The sequence below is a fragment of the Dipodomys ordii genome, unplaced genomic scaffold (genome assembly GCF_000151885.1).
Source record: "Dipodomys ordii isolate 6190 unplaced genomic scaffold, Dord_2.0 Scaffold5, whole genome shotgun sequence".
In the NCBI taxonomy this organism is placed as follows: Eukaryota; Metazoa; Chordata; class Mammalia; order Rodentia; family Heteromyidae; genus Dipodomys; species Dipodomys ordii.
In genome coordinates this window covers 35,638,999-35,654,552 of record NW_012267221.1, presented here as the reverse complement: position 1 = coordinate 35,654,552, position 15,554 = coordinate 35,638,999, and positions in this window count along the sequence as shown.

The window sequence follows — 15,554 nt, the reverse complement described above, 5'->3', positions numbered from 1 at the left end:
CAAGCATTGCAGCCTCCTCCTTTGTTTACCCTTCACATCCCTTCCCAGCCTCCCCCCGCCCACCCCTATAAGCATTTCTTAATGCACAATGTACATGCAGGAGGGAATGAGTAGGGTTTCACAGATGGAGTGTGGAGAATGATGAAGGGGTAACCCTGATTAATATGCATTATAATCATAAATTGACTCATTGCATTTCAAGTCATTTGTACAACTATTTAAAAGTGATAAAAAGTAAATTGAAACTATTTCTTAAAAATTCAAAAAAAATTCTTAGGATCGGGCTGGGAAGGTGGCTCAGTGGTAGAATGCTTGCCTTGTATGCATGAGGCCCTGGGTTTGATTTCTCAGTGCCACATAAACAGAAAAAGCCAGAAGTAGTGCTGTGGCTTAAGTGGTAGAGCACTAGCCTTGAACTGAAGAGCTGAGGGACTGAGCCGAGGCCCAGAATTCAGGGCTCATGACCAGAAAAAAAATTCTTAGGATCAGTATTGAATAATATTCTACCATCACTTCTTCAGTTTGTAGATATTAGAAATACTGCATGAAGTGACTGAGTCAAAGTAATCCAAGAAGAAATTTTATATAAAATTTTGTCATCTTGCTAAGGGCTGGTGGCTCATGCCTGTAATTCTAGCTACTCAGGAGACTGAAGACTGTGGTTTGAAGCCAGCCAGGGCATAAAAGTCGGTGAGACTGATCACCAATAAATTACATGCACACACACACACACACACACACACACACACACACACACACACACAAAGTCAGAAATGGAGCTGTGGCTGAAGTAGAACAGTAGCCTTGAGCAAAGGAATCTCAGGGACAGTGCCCAGATCCTGAGTCCAAGCACAAAACTTGGAAAAAAAATTATCTTGGTCACCCAAAGTGCTATTGTTTGGATAAGTCCACTGAAAAGATTAATATTAGTTTACTTATTTATGTCCAACAATTCCCTTCATTTTGTATCTCCCCCTAAATGCACTTTTAGATATTTCTTGTATGCAGTTCATGATTTAGACATAGTCTTCTTAATAAATTTAATGGCTCTATTTTTGCCATACTATATTTATTGGTGTTGATACCATTGGTGTTGTTGTCTTTCCATCTGTATTATATTTGTTTCTCTTCTATATGTTTTTATGTCCTATGATCTTTGAAAAACTCATTCCCTAAATCATTTCATCTACAAAATCTCTCTGATAAATAATTTTTATTTTCACCATACTGTGTTATCTCAGTTTATATTTGGGGTTTATCTTCATTTTATAACCCATGATAGTTTCTATAGGGCTTTGTGGGTGCTAGGTGATAAATAAATATCAAATAACATGGGATTTAAAACATGGATTTCTGGGCTGGGAAGTTGGCTCAGTGGTAGAGCGCTTGCCTTGCATGACTGAGGCCCTGGGTTCGATTCCTCAGCACCATATAAGCAAAAAGAAAAAAAAGCCGGAAGTGGCGCTGTGGCTCAAGTGGTAGAGTGCTAACCTTGAGCTGAAGAGCTGAGGGACAGCGCTCAGGCCCAGAGTTCAGGCCCCACAACCGGACCAAAAAAAATAAAAAATAAATAAAAAATAAAAATAAAAATAAAAAAACATGGATTCCTAATCCTCAGAACACATTTAAATAATGATTTCTCTGTGTATCATTTAGAATTTTTATCATTTTCAATAAGTTAATTATTCCCAGTATTTCCATCACTCAGAAAAAGGAAGATCATTATTTCCAGCATAGGGAGTCTTTGGATTTATAATGGACTTTTGAAAACTTCCAGATGTTTTAAATTTATTTCTAAAATAAAAGAATAAACAAAGGAACTGGTTAGCAAACAAATTGAAAGCAGTCAAATTCTATTCACTACAAGTATTAAATTAAAAGTTAGGAACCATTAAAAAGGACATGATTTGTAAAATGGTAGAAAACATAGTAATCTACCAAGGATTATAAAATAGTATGATAGAAGAGTAATGTTCAATATGAATTGAAAATCGAACTGGAAACAAATAATAATTTTAATCATAAGACTAAAATGTTCCAAAAGGAGTCTCACACTATTTGTTGAAATTCTTGTCATTCACTTTGATTCCACTTGCTCGTGTGTGTGTGTGTGTGTGTGTGTGTGTGTGTGTGTATATGTATATGTATATGTATATGTGTGTGTGTGTATATATATATATATATATATATATATATATATATTGGTTTTGAGGTTTGATCTTAGGGCCTAAGTGCTGTCCCTGATATTTTTTGCTAACACTGAAGCCACAAGTTCACTTCTGACATTTCGGTGGTTAATTAATGATAAGATTGTCATGGAAAGCTGGGTGCTGGTGATACATGCCTGTAATCCTAGCTACTCAGGAGGCTGAGATCTGAGGATCACGGTTCAAAGCCAGCCCGGGCAGGAACGTCTGTGAGACTCTTACCTCCAACTAACCATCAGAAAACCAGAAGTGAGGCTGTGGCTCAAGTGGTAGAACTCCAGCCTTGAACTGAAGAGTCGAGGGACAGTGCCCAGGCCTAGAAGTCAAGCCTCACTACTGGCAAAAAAAAAAAAAAAAAGAATCTCACGGACTTTCCTTCCAGGTTGGCTTTGAACCATAGTCCTCAGACCTCAGCCTCCTGTGTAGCTAAGTTTACAGGTATGAACCGCTGATGCCTTACTAAGTTTGAAGTAGAAAAAATATGCAAAATATTGAAACACAACAATAAAATACAGATTCCTTATTCAAAAATTCAAAGCTTTGTTTTGTGTTGATTTATTGGATTACATTGTCTGGTAAACTGTAGAACATTTAATCAGTTTAGGTAAGTATACACATATGCATACACATACATGTGCACATACATATATGCACATGTGTCAGGTAACAGTATTCTAGAACTGTCTCTTAAACATAAGAATTCAATTGGGTTTTGGTTGTTAGGAGGCCAGTTTCAAATTTGGCAGGCACATTGACCTAGATTCAGCATCAGGGTTGTGTCACCCTAGATGACTGCCTGGTGTCCAGCTGAAACAATCACCCTGAAAACTCCAATTTGGGTGTGGCCGGCAAGGGAGATAAACAGCTGAAGGTCAGCCTCTGGATGTAATATGTAGTCAAACTGAGTAGGAACGTGTGAGAATTTCCTATTTTTTCCCCCATTTCTTAACCTAAAGTACTGCATCTAGCCTGCTTGTAGGGTGGTAATGTGTTTGGTGATTACCTAATTAAGAAGAACTTAGTATCTTACATTAGAAAAATTTATTGAATTAAGACATCATTTTAAAATGCTAATAGGGTTCTAGTTCCTATTCAAAATGTGATCCTTTGAAATTATACATCTATAGAGGGAGGAAAATGGGAGAATACATCTTGGGAAATATTACAGAAACTAACACTAAGTTGGAAAAAGGCAATTTTATATTTTTACTTTTTGCTATAGTGAACACCAGGAAAAAAAAATATGGCCAGACAGTCAATTGGGACAGCATGACACACCACTGGAAAAAATGACTGCTGAGTAGAAAATTATAAGAAAAGTAAAATCATTGTTGAAACCAGGTTAGCATACCCTGCTCAAATTATATCTGATTCTCTAGACACTTCTTTTGGAAGAATCCCCAAACAAAAGCACAAAAATTACATAAATGGTTTTCCAGGCCAACCTTACTGATTTAGTGTGCTGCAAGTTGCTTGCAATGTTTCTCCAAGTAGGAAATCCAGGAAAATTCCTAGGGGTTGTGGATTTTGGAATGCCATCAAATCATTAATGACTGAAGTCACCCTAGTTAGCAAAATGCTTTCTAACTGTTGTTAAGAGTGTGACAAGTGAACCAGAGGTTACAACCTCAGTAATGATCACCAGTCAACACTCCTGCTTCCCTGAATATCCATTATAGTGTTACTTTCCTTCCTTGTTTTTCCCAGTACTACACTGGAATGGTTAACTCTTCTCCCTCCTTGGCTAAAAAAAGACAGAGATAGCATTTCTCATTTCCTCTTCTTAATAGCTTAGTATTATGAAATATAGGTATCAAGATTTGGGGATTAAAATAATCCTTAATCTTTAAATACTGAAGACTGATAAAAATATGAGCCAAATAGCCACATCCCAAACTACCTTCTGTATGTTCTGGCTTTCATTTATTTATTCATTACAATCGCTTACTTGACTTTTCACAATTACTATTTTATATATTCTCAAAATCCATAAGCTCCATGGTGTTAAAGTTGTGTTTCTTTTGATGAGCAGTGATTCTCTAATACCTAGTACATGGTCAAAAAGAGCATTCAGACATATTCACTGATAATATCTTGACATTCTGGCTGAATGTCATGGTGCAGTTTTCTGACTATCAGTATTTTTCAGGTCTAACTTAAATATTTTGAGCCAAAATTTAAAGTAAAGGGCTCCCTATTCTCAGTCTCACATACTGGCTTTCTGTCAGACTATCATACTTTGTAATAAAAATATTAAAAAAAATACTTATGGGGCTGGGAAGGTGGCTCAGTGGTAGACTGCTTGAGATCCTAAGTTTGATTCCTCCGCACCACATTAAAAAAAAAAAACAAAAAAACAGAAGTGGTGCTATAGCTCAAGCGGTAGAGCACTAGCCTTGAGCCGAAGAGCCGAGGGACAGTGCCCAGGCCCAGAGTTCAAGCCCCATGACTGACCAAAAAAAAAAAAAAAAATTAGGAAAAAAAACTTATGGCATACTTCTTCCACTGTATTTGATGTTGCTATAATTTGTGGAGGGGAAGGGAAAAAAAACCAAACAAATCGTTTAGGTAGGGATACAGGTGGACTCATTGCAACAATAAGATGTATAAGTCATTATATTGAAAAACAAACTTTACAATTTTGGCGGCGGGGGTGGGGGGGAAATAAGGAGGTGGGGGGATGAGGAACGGGGGGGATGGGGGCGCAGGAGGGGTGGGAAATGGGAAGGGATAGAAAGGGGAAACAACAGAGGAGGCAACAATGCTTGATAAGAAATGTACTCATTATTTTTCCCATGTAATTGTAACTCCTCTGTATGGTATTTTCACCAAAAATAAAAAAAAAATTAGAAAGAATGACATTGCCCCATTTGTTAGGAAATGGAAAGACTTGGAAAAAATTATATTAAGTGAAGTAAGCCAGGCCCAAAGAAACATAGGTCCTATAGTTTCCCTTATTTGCAATAACTAGTATATGTCTAGGACAAGCACAAGAGGTCAAAACCTATATACAAATGACCATACAAAATAATATTAAGCGAAATGCACCCCAAGACATGGACACAAATGCTTTTTTCTTTCTTGCTATTGTTTTTTAATATACTTATAATGTACTATGTGATTTTTTTGTTTCTTTTGTATGTTCTTCCCCCATGGTATAACCCCTGTTTTTAATGTATTTGATTCTGGTGCACTGCATATTGTATATACACTTTTCTAATTTGGGGAGGGTAAGGGAAAAAAACAAAATGCTTAAATAAGAATACAGTTTGACCCATTGTAACAATTAGATGTACAAGACACTGTTGAAAACGAACTTCACAATTTGTGGGGGGGGGGAGGGAGGGAGGAGTTGGGGAAGTGGAGAGGGAAGGGATGGAAAGGGAAAAACAAAAGCAAAAAAATAAATAAAGACCATTTATTCTGGGAAAAAAATCTTAGAATTCTTTCCAAGTTAAGGAAACTCAAGGAAACTCAGATGATTTGCCAGTGGCAAGTTTATTAACATTTTTCCCAAGGCATATCTTAATTGATCTGTTTATTTTGGATCTTTATCCAAGAGATAACTTTTTTCTCAAAACTTATAAGCAAAAGCTCAGCCTATAAATGTTAGTTTATGTAGACAAATGCAAAGAATGGGATTAAATAAGTAATGACTCCTAGAATACAAATAGTCTCACCAATAGCTTTCACAGAATCAGTCCTCTAAAAGTGTCATTTAGGGAACTTTAACCATCTTAAGATATACCCCCGAAAATACTAAATATGTTATACATGATGTAGTTTCTGGCTTCAAGGCTGTTCAGTGTCTGTGTATTGAAAGAAATATGAAATGGGCTATGTGTTTTGGTTTTATAATTATGAATTGTCATGGAAAAATAATTGTAGATATCAAAGTAGAAAACATTTAATAGTAACAACAATAATAGCAATTTTTACGTACATACATATGTATGTATTATATATCATACATCATATATTACATACGTTATAATATATAAACTATACCTTAGTACACACACACATATACAGGTACAAGTATTAATGTATACATGCTATTTAATTCACATCAATGGTATGTAACTTTTTTTAAACTTACCTTACTAATGAATAAACTGACTTTTCTAACACCAGATTTAAATTCAGGAAGTCTTCTCTGGCATTGAGTGCTGAACTTAGTAGCTCTAAAGTGCTTTTTAATACACCAGAAGTGATATATTCAAATGTGCTTTTTCCTCCTCAATGGTACAATTTTGAGCATATTAACAGTCATACTTAATTTAGTTTTATTGTTATGTTTGAAACATTAATGTTTTTGAAATATATTATTCTGCTAAAAAAGAATTTGTTGTAATTTGTAGGGAATAACAGACGCTAAGCATTGTGTTATATTGCTAGCAAAATGACAAGATGGGACTATAAAGTGATTGTCATTTCCTTGCATATCTTAGGAAATGTTTTAAACTATATTCACATAGTATAGTTGCAAAATGCTTTTGAAGAAACAATGTGGGGATGTAATTGAAGATGCATTTTTTCTATTTTTGTAAGAAATAAAAGTAAATAGAAAATCTCAAGTCAGAATTCAAAAGTCAGTGTAAGAGTCTTTTTAAGTTTTTTGTCTGATAGAAGTGCTATGAATATACAGAGAGGAGTGCATCTCATTTTTCTACTGACCTATATTTTAATCCTCTATGTTTTTTTTCTTGGAATCTGCTGGGATAATCCAAGTTTGACAGTCAGTATCAAACTTGCATTATACAAGTTAAAGCATAAAGTGAAAATTTAGGCTTTCTCCACCCTGAGGGCCTGTCCATGTTGTAAACTGTACAAAATGATTCCATCCTGACAGTGCAGAAATGAACAGTTTCCAGCAAAACTCACATATGTGGCTGGGATCTGTCCCGAAATGACATACTTAGGCAAATATTTCCAAGAAGATCATAGGTTTTTCTTTACAACACAATTCCCTAGACTTTTCCATATTTCTCAGCTTGGTCTTAATCAGTTTCTTTCTTTCATGACTTTGCAAAAGTAATCTAGAAAGCTGGATCTGGGACCTCATGCCTGGAATTCTAGCTACTCAGGAGGCTGAGATCTGAGAACAGAAGTTTGAAGCCAACCTGAAAAGGAAATTCTGTGAGACTCTTATCTTCTATTAATCATACACACACACACACACACACACACACAAATAAAATCCAGAAATAGAGTTGTGGCACCAACCTTAAATACAAAAGCTACAAGACGGTGCCCAGGCCTTGAGTTTTAGGCAAATGCCTATAATCCTATCTTCTCAGGAGTCTGAGATCTGCAGACAGTAGTGAAAAGTCAGCTCAAGCAGGAAATCAATGAGACTTTTATCTCCAATTAACCACCAAGGCAACAAAAATGGACTTGTGGCTCAAGTTGTAGAGCACTAGTATTGACACAGAAGCTCAGGGACAGAGTCCAGACTCCTTAGTTTGAGCTCCAGGAGAGGCAAAAAAATGAAATAATATAAAACATAACAATAAATATAATAAAAAAGAATTTATCTTCTTAACCAACCATAATGTTATTTTATGCCAGGACATGAAGGCAATTCACATCCAAAGAGGGTTTTATTAGAGTCCTATAAATTACTTAGAATGATAGAAACATAGGATATATAAAATTAATTTTGCTAATATTTCTGTTGTATGTGATATAGAAGTTCCTACAAAACTTATTGGACACAAAGAACACACTGTAGAATAACTTTCATAATTAAAGAGTAAACTTAGAATGTCATGATGGTGGATTCATATATAATAGTTGTATGAGACACATGTAAAAGTATTTTCAAACAAGGATATGGTGGAAGAATTGTGGCTACATAGTAGTTGAAATAAAAAAAAACATTAAGTAGTTTTAGTTCATTGTATCAGGGACATCCAAGCTCATGCCTCAGTCCATTTATCAAACAAGCAATTATTAACTGTTAAGCATCACACTGGGAATAAGATCTAGTGCTAAAACATATATGTCCATCTTAAGTCCATAAATTGAATTGGGGGTTGACAATTAAAGGAATTATTTCAACTCATAGTGATACGGGTGGTGATGTGGGTCATAGGGAAGCCTACAAAGGACAAATGAGTCTTCTGGAGGAAGTGATATCTAATAATGCTCCCTGTTCTCTACTGGTCTCATCCAAGTATACTCTGATTCCAATGTAGTCTGCTCTGTAGCAATCTTGTTAGACATTTTTGTCCTCTGGGGGGAAAATGAACCCATTTCCATTTCTAACCTCCTTAACCATCTATTCTAATCCTATGAATGTAAAGTTGTTCATCCATAGACGAGAGTCCAGAGATTTTTCATGACAACTTTTCTCTTTTGATGATAAGAAATAAAGCAGTAGTTTATGTTGGACACCAACAGTGTGTCTGGGAGAAAAATGTAGCACAGAATGTAGACTACTCTGGCTTTCTTATTTCCAGTTCACAATTCCAATTTTTTCAATACTCTCAGAGTTGAAGCAAACTTACCTTCACAAATTATTTCTCCTGAACAGGCTCTATGCTACAGTTATATAAAAAAGATTTGTTAGAAAAAAAAACAAGATGTTTCAGTATATATTAGTTGAGGCATGTAATTATGTAATGCATTTTAGTAAGAGTTCTATTTCAATGGCCATTTGGGCAATAACATTTGCTTCTCCTTTATACATGGGAGATTGATGACACCCCTCTCCCCCACCAGTAGATGGCTGACACTTTGGGGAGCACTGAACACTAACTAGACATAGACATTTTCCTATGTCTATGACTTTATTATTAATTTGTAACCTAGGCACAATGAGAGACTTGCAGCAAGAACAAATAATGTACAATAACTATAGCAATAGTCTGTAATAGAAAATACTAAGTATGGTTTTAACTTTTTCAATTTGAGTTGCTTTTACATTCTTTTTTCCCTTTTTGAGTAGGGGTCTTCTGAACTATCATGCTATGCTTCTTTGTCCTTCTTACTTTCTTTTTATTTCTTAATATCTTTTTATTAGCAACCCCAGTAACTGATTGTTTTCATTCCTTACTATGAATTAGGTTTTCACTTCAAGGAAGGTCTTTGTAGCTTTTCTTTGACATATGAATACTGACAGCACTCCTACTTTGGTGCTTTGGAGCCACATTTAAGTAAAATAAGGGTTACTTGAACAAAGCACTGAGACTCGGTGATTATCAGTGTGATGAGGAACCACTGTAAGTGACTAATGTGAAGGATGTGGACGGCAGGGATAGGCTGGACAAAGAAATGGTTCACATTTCTGGTAGCCCTGAGTGGGGTGGTAAGAGATTGCATCATGTTACCCAGAATCTACAATTTTGAATTATTCACTTTTGGAATTTCCCATTGAGTATTTTCAGACTATGATTGAACAAGGAAATTGAGTTCCCAGACAGAAAAATCAAGGGTGATTAGATCTCCTTTACTACATTTCTTTTCTCTTCTCCTTTCTCCTTCCTTCCCATCTTCCTTCCTTCCTCTCCCTTCATCCTTTCCTTCTTCTTTTCTTTCTTTTCTTCCTTTTCCTCTTCTTCCTTCTCCCTCTCTGTATAACCTAAGATTCTTTAATTGATACATATATTTATACACTTGTATGGCTTTGTTTTCTTTTCCCTTCTTCTGGATCACTCCTTCCTGGAATCTGAAAGATAATCTTCTTGAACCTCTTTGGTCTTGATGAGGTACTGCCCTGTAAAGTGCTTATTCCATAGCTGGATTTTAAATTGGACCATCTTTACTGTCCCTCTTCCTTTTCTTTCCTACTTTATTTTACTTTTCACCACTTATAGTTTCTAATGTACTATATATTTTACTCATTTTTATGATTCTATCTTTCCAACTGGGTTACAAATTTCAGAAAGCCAAAAGCTTTTGTCTGCCTCATTCTCTACTGCAGCATCCAGTCCTAATAATCAATCCCAAGTACTGATAATGACAGGTGACAAATAAGTATTTTTTCTTTTCTTTCTTTTTTTCTCAGTCGTGGGGCCTGAACTCTGGGCCTGGGCACTGTCCCTCAGCTCTTCAGCTCAAGGCTAGCACTCTACCATTTGAGCCACAGCACCACTTCTGGTTTTCTGGTGCTTTATTGGAGATAAGAGTCTCACAGACTTTCCTGCCTGGGCTGGCTTTGAACAGCAATCCTCATATCTCAGCTTCCTGAGTAGCTAGGATTACATGTGTGAGCCACCAGCATTCAAGCATTTTTAAATGAGTGAATAAATTTAAAAATCCAGGTATTTATTTCATCCTTGATTTCTTCCCCGAATGCTAACACATTTCCTATCACCCATATAATATATCCACTTGGATGTCTCACAATCAACTTTGTTACCCAAAGTATATTTATAATTCCAAATCTATTCACATCCCTAACCCACAGATTTTTCATTCTCACATGGATCTGTGTATCTTATTCTAAGTTTCCAGCCTTGATTTCAATCTTTTTTTTCTTTTTAGATTTATTTTATATTCACTTATTTTTCTACCCTTTCTGGAGTAATTGTTATAAAATCCAAATTTTATCCTGTCCATCACCAGCTTATTAATTGTCTATGGTACTTTAGACCCCTTAAACAACAACATTATCAACAAGAAAACCCTATATCCTAATAGGATTAAATAATTTCTCTTTATCTCACTTATCTGTCTCAAATCCTAATACTTTTATCTTCACTGTAACTGTCCCAGAGAGCTTTGCTGTTGTCTAACCACTTTTGAGTCCACATTATCATATACTTTCTGCATGACACACTTCCGTCACAAGCCATGTTATCAGAGAAATTCTTATTCATCCTTCAGTATCAGATGGCTGTAGCTGCATTTTCCTGGAATCATAGAAAGATCAGTTATTCCTAATAAATATTGACTTAGTACTGGCACTTTCTCAAGCCAGTCATGACATGTAATTTGAACTGATTATTCCTCCACATATCCTATTGGAATATGAATGTCATGCAAGTTGTTATCTTACTTGTTTTGCTCACACTTAGCTTTTGAAAGCTTATATCTCATAGCTCATGCTATGTTCAGTTGTCTTTCATTATCTTCAGGGAGTTGGTTGTGGGACCACAATGAGTAGCAAATTCTGGGGGTGATAAATGCCTTATGCAAAATTAAATAATATTTGCATATATCCAGTCAATCTTAACGTCTGTGTTTTATTCTTTGATGTGTTTTTAACTTGACACATAAAACACAAGAATTAAAAATGTTAATTGGTCCAGTTAACATTTTGTTACATACAATCATTGTGCAATATTTAAATAAGATTTAAAATTTAATAGATATCATTTTGTAGTAAAAATCATTTAGAATTCTTTCTTCTATTTTTTTGAAATGCCTAGTACAACAATGTTACCTATAGTTGTGCAATAGCAGGCCAGAACTTCCTACTTTTACTGAATTGCAACTTAGTACTCATTGGTCAGCCTTTCCCTATCCTACATACACTGCATCATCTCTAGGTTATTTAAAGTAACAGATACAGTATAAATGGTAAGTAACCATTATTAGGTTGTATTGTTTAGGTACTAATGACAAGGAATAAGTCTATACAGTAGAGATGTAAGTTTTACAAAGTATTTTTATCCATAAATTAATTGACTCCTCATATGCAGAATTTGTGGATACAGAGAAGAGTCTACAAGTTGTTGAAAGTAAAGAAATACCATGGGGCAAATGACTAAAAATGGATGTTATGGGATTAAATGTTTTTCTGTCTCTAAAAAGATAGGACAAGATTACCCAGGAAGATAAATCACTTTATCTTAAAAAATTAAATTAGATAATAAAGACATTTCTAAATGTAGAGAAAATATATCAGTAGTTTTCTCTTGGTCACTGCCTTTTTCAAATTTATTTTTATTGTAAAGGTAATGTACAGAGTGGTTACAGTGGCATAGGTCAGGTGATGAGTACATTTCTTTTTGAATAATGTAATCTCTTCCCTTGTTTTCTCCCAGGATTTTTCCCTCCTGATCGCCTCCCCCACAAGTTGTATAATTCATTTTCAACATAGTGAGTATCACTGCTGAATTAGTTCACTCTTTGTCTCACCATTTCTGTGCTTCCCCTTCTCCTACCCAAATCAGATAAAGTTACACACAAGACAAAAGGTACAGAAATACAAAAACAAACAGTGACAAAGGGGGACAAACCAAAACAAAATAATAAACACCAAAAAGTAAAATATGAAACCTCTTGTTTCCATTTCTTGGAGTTCATTTTGCTAAACATTGTTTTATATGATCATATGCACATAGCTATTGAGCCTTTGTGATCCTCTCCTAAGAATATCCTCCTTTGGTCTCACTGTGTGAATGTTGAGAATCCTGTTTATCATGTCCAATTTTTGTTTTTTGTTTTTTCCTCATCCATTGTGTGTACTTGTAGGCACTTTCTAATTACTATGAGGGAAACCAGGAAGCCTATGTTCCTATGGGTCTGGCTTATTTCATTTAACATATTTTTTCCAAGTCCTTCTGTTTCCTTATGTATAGTACAATATCATTCTTTCCGATGGAAGCATAAAATTCCATTGTGTATATTTACCACACTTTCTTGACCCATTTGTCCACTGAGGGGCATCTGGAATGATCCCATATTTTGGATATGGTAAAGAATAATGCAAGGGACATGGTTGTGCTGGCAGCTTTTGTGTAGCCTGGTTTGTGGTCCATTGGATAAATGCTCAGGAGTGAAATTGCTGGGTCATAGGGTAGCTCTATGTTTAGTCTTTTGAGGAACATTCATACTGTTTTCCAGAGTGATTGAACAAGTTTACATTTCCACCAAATGTGTAGTAGTATTCACTTTTGTCCACATCCCTACCAGCATCTGTTATTGTTAGTTTTTCTGATAATGGCCATTCTAATTGGGGTGAAGTGGAATCTCAATGTTGTTTTCATTTGCATTTCTTATATGGCCAAAAATGTTAAACATGTCTTCATGTGTCTATTGACCATTTTTTACTTCTTTGAGAAGTTTCTAAGTCTTTAGCCCATTTATGAATTGGGTTGTTTCTTTGAAGGTTTATTTTTGGGGAGGGGTTAATTTTTTGAGCTCTAGGTATATTTTAGATGTGAGGCACTTGTCTGATCCATAGCTAGTAAAGATCTTCTCTCATTCTGTGAGCTTTGGGGCTGGGAAGGTGGCTCAGTGGTAGAGCGCTTGCCTTGCATGCCAGAGGCCCTGGGTTCGATTCCTCAGCACCACATAAGCAAAAAGAAAAAAGCCGGAAGTGGCGCTGTGGCTCAAGTGGTAGAGCGCTAGCCTTGAGCTGAATTGCTGAGGGACAGCGCCCAGGCCCAGAGTTCAGGCCCCACGACCAGACCCAAAAAAAAAAAATCTCATTCTGTGAGCTTTCTATTTATTTTGTTAGCTCTGTCCTTTGCCATGCAGAAACTCTTCGGTTTGATGCAATCCCATTTATCCAGTCTTTCTTTCATTTGTTGTGATTGTGGTTTTTTTTACTTAGGAGTAAAGTATTTTCCCTAAAACTTCCTGTAATATTTTTATGGTATCTGGCCTTACATCAAGGTCTTTGATCCACTTGGAATTAATTCTGGTGCAGGGTGATATATAAAGATGTAGCTTCAATTTTCTGCACATGTATAACCAATTATGCCAGCACCATTTGTTGAAGAAGCTGTCTTTCTTCCATCCTGTGTTTTTTACTCTCTTACCAAATATTAGGTGGCTTTAGGAATATGAGTTCATTTCTGGGTCTTCTATTAATCCTCATGCCTATTCTTATTGGTTACTGTTTTGTAATAACCCTAGCCCTTAGCAGGTACTAAAGAAGTATCATAACATACATACCTGTAGGGTTTTTTATTCTGAAATCAGATAAGAGGTAATGTTTGTGATTGTTTGTTCAACAAATTTACCATATTTGAGGACAAAGAATGTAGATTAGAAGTAGGACACTTGCCTAGCAGTAGAAAACAAGAATTCAGTGATAAAAATAAATGTACCATATTTAACAAGAACATTCAAAAGCCCTACTTGGCCAGGGCAAGATCCTACTACCTAGGTATTCAACAGGAGTCTTAAGAATCTCTCCATACTAATAACTTTCAGAAATTGCCTTAATGTTTTTAATCAAGTAAATAAAAACTAAGCATTTTATCTTAACTTTCTTATTTTCCAAGTCACCATTCAATTGCTTATATCCTCAGGAACATAAACTATTGGGGAATCAGTCCAAAAGTTGTTAATTCTGTATTAAATGACTGTTCCTCAATTGCCTGAAACAGAGTTCTCATCTGTTCTTGACTTTCAAGGATATATTGGCAAATATATCAACTATCAGTCTGTGTGGACTGGGAGATTGAGTTCCAAAGACAAAAGAGTAAACTTCCAAGGATTTATAACATGACAAGAGGCTTTCTGTTTCTTCATTCTCCTCAAACTACAACAACCTCTGTGAAGCAATATTGGAAATACTATTGAAGAAAAAGGGTGGATCCAGTTTAAGCTTGAGAAACTACTGCCAAGACCATGTGTATCATTTTTCTTTGTCAAATTATTATTGCCATCTTTCAGAACTCTGCTGAGGATTTGGGATTCATCACATTTCTGAGTCTGCCACGTGTTACAATTCTCCTCAGACCATGAGCTAATGTAGCAGGATAGAAAACCATCTGGTATTGTTAGAGAACTTAACTTAATCTTCACGCTTAGGACAAATATGCTGATGAGGAACTTCCATATATTACAAGCTAGAACTTTTTCCTCTCATGCCACATTGTCAAAATTAAATACATACTCAAAAAAACAAAGAACAACTGTAACTAAAACAATATTTTTAAATTCAAAAAGATAATCTACATAAGAACATGTTATTACTAACTTGTCTTACTGTGCTTTGAATTCTTTTTTTTTGTCATAATCAAAATAAACCAAATCATATGTCAACCTTCCTCCCTCCCTCCCTCCCTCTCTCCTTGCCTTCCTCCCTCCTTCCTTCAGAGACAACTGGATAATCATACTTGTTTCAAGTTTTGCATCTTTAGATTAATTTTCAAAATAATAACATCATAGAAGAAATTCTGTTTTGAGGCTTTTATTTTGTTGATCCATACACACATACACACATATGTATTCTGGATAGGATGTATGACCCTTTTATAATCAAGTGGTACCAAATGATAATCAAGTTCATGTGTCATAGATTGCTTCTATTGCTTCACTATAGTTAAACATGAATGGATGATATAACAGGGTAGTCTGTGGTGGGAAGAGAAAGAGAAAGAGACAGAGAAAGAGAGACAGAGAGAGAGAGACCAAGAGAATTTTTTGACTATACACTTC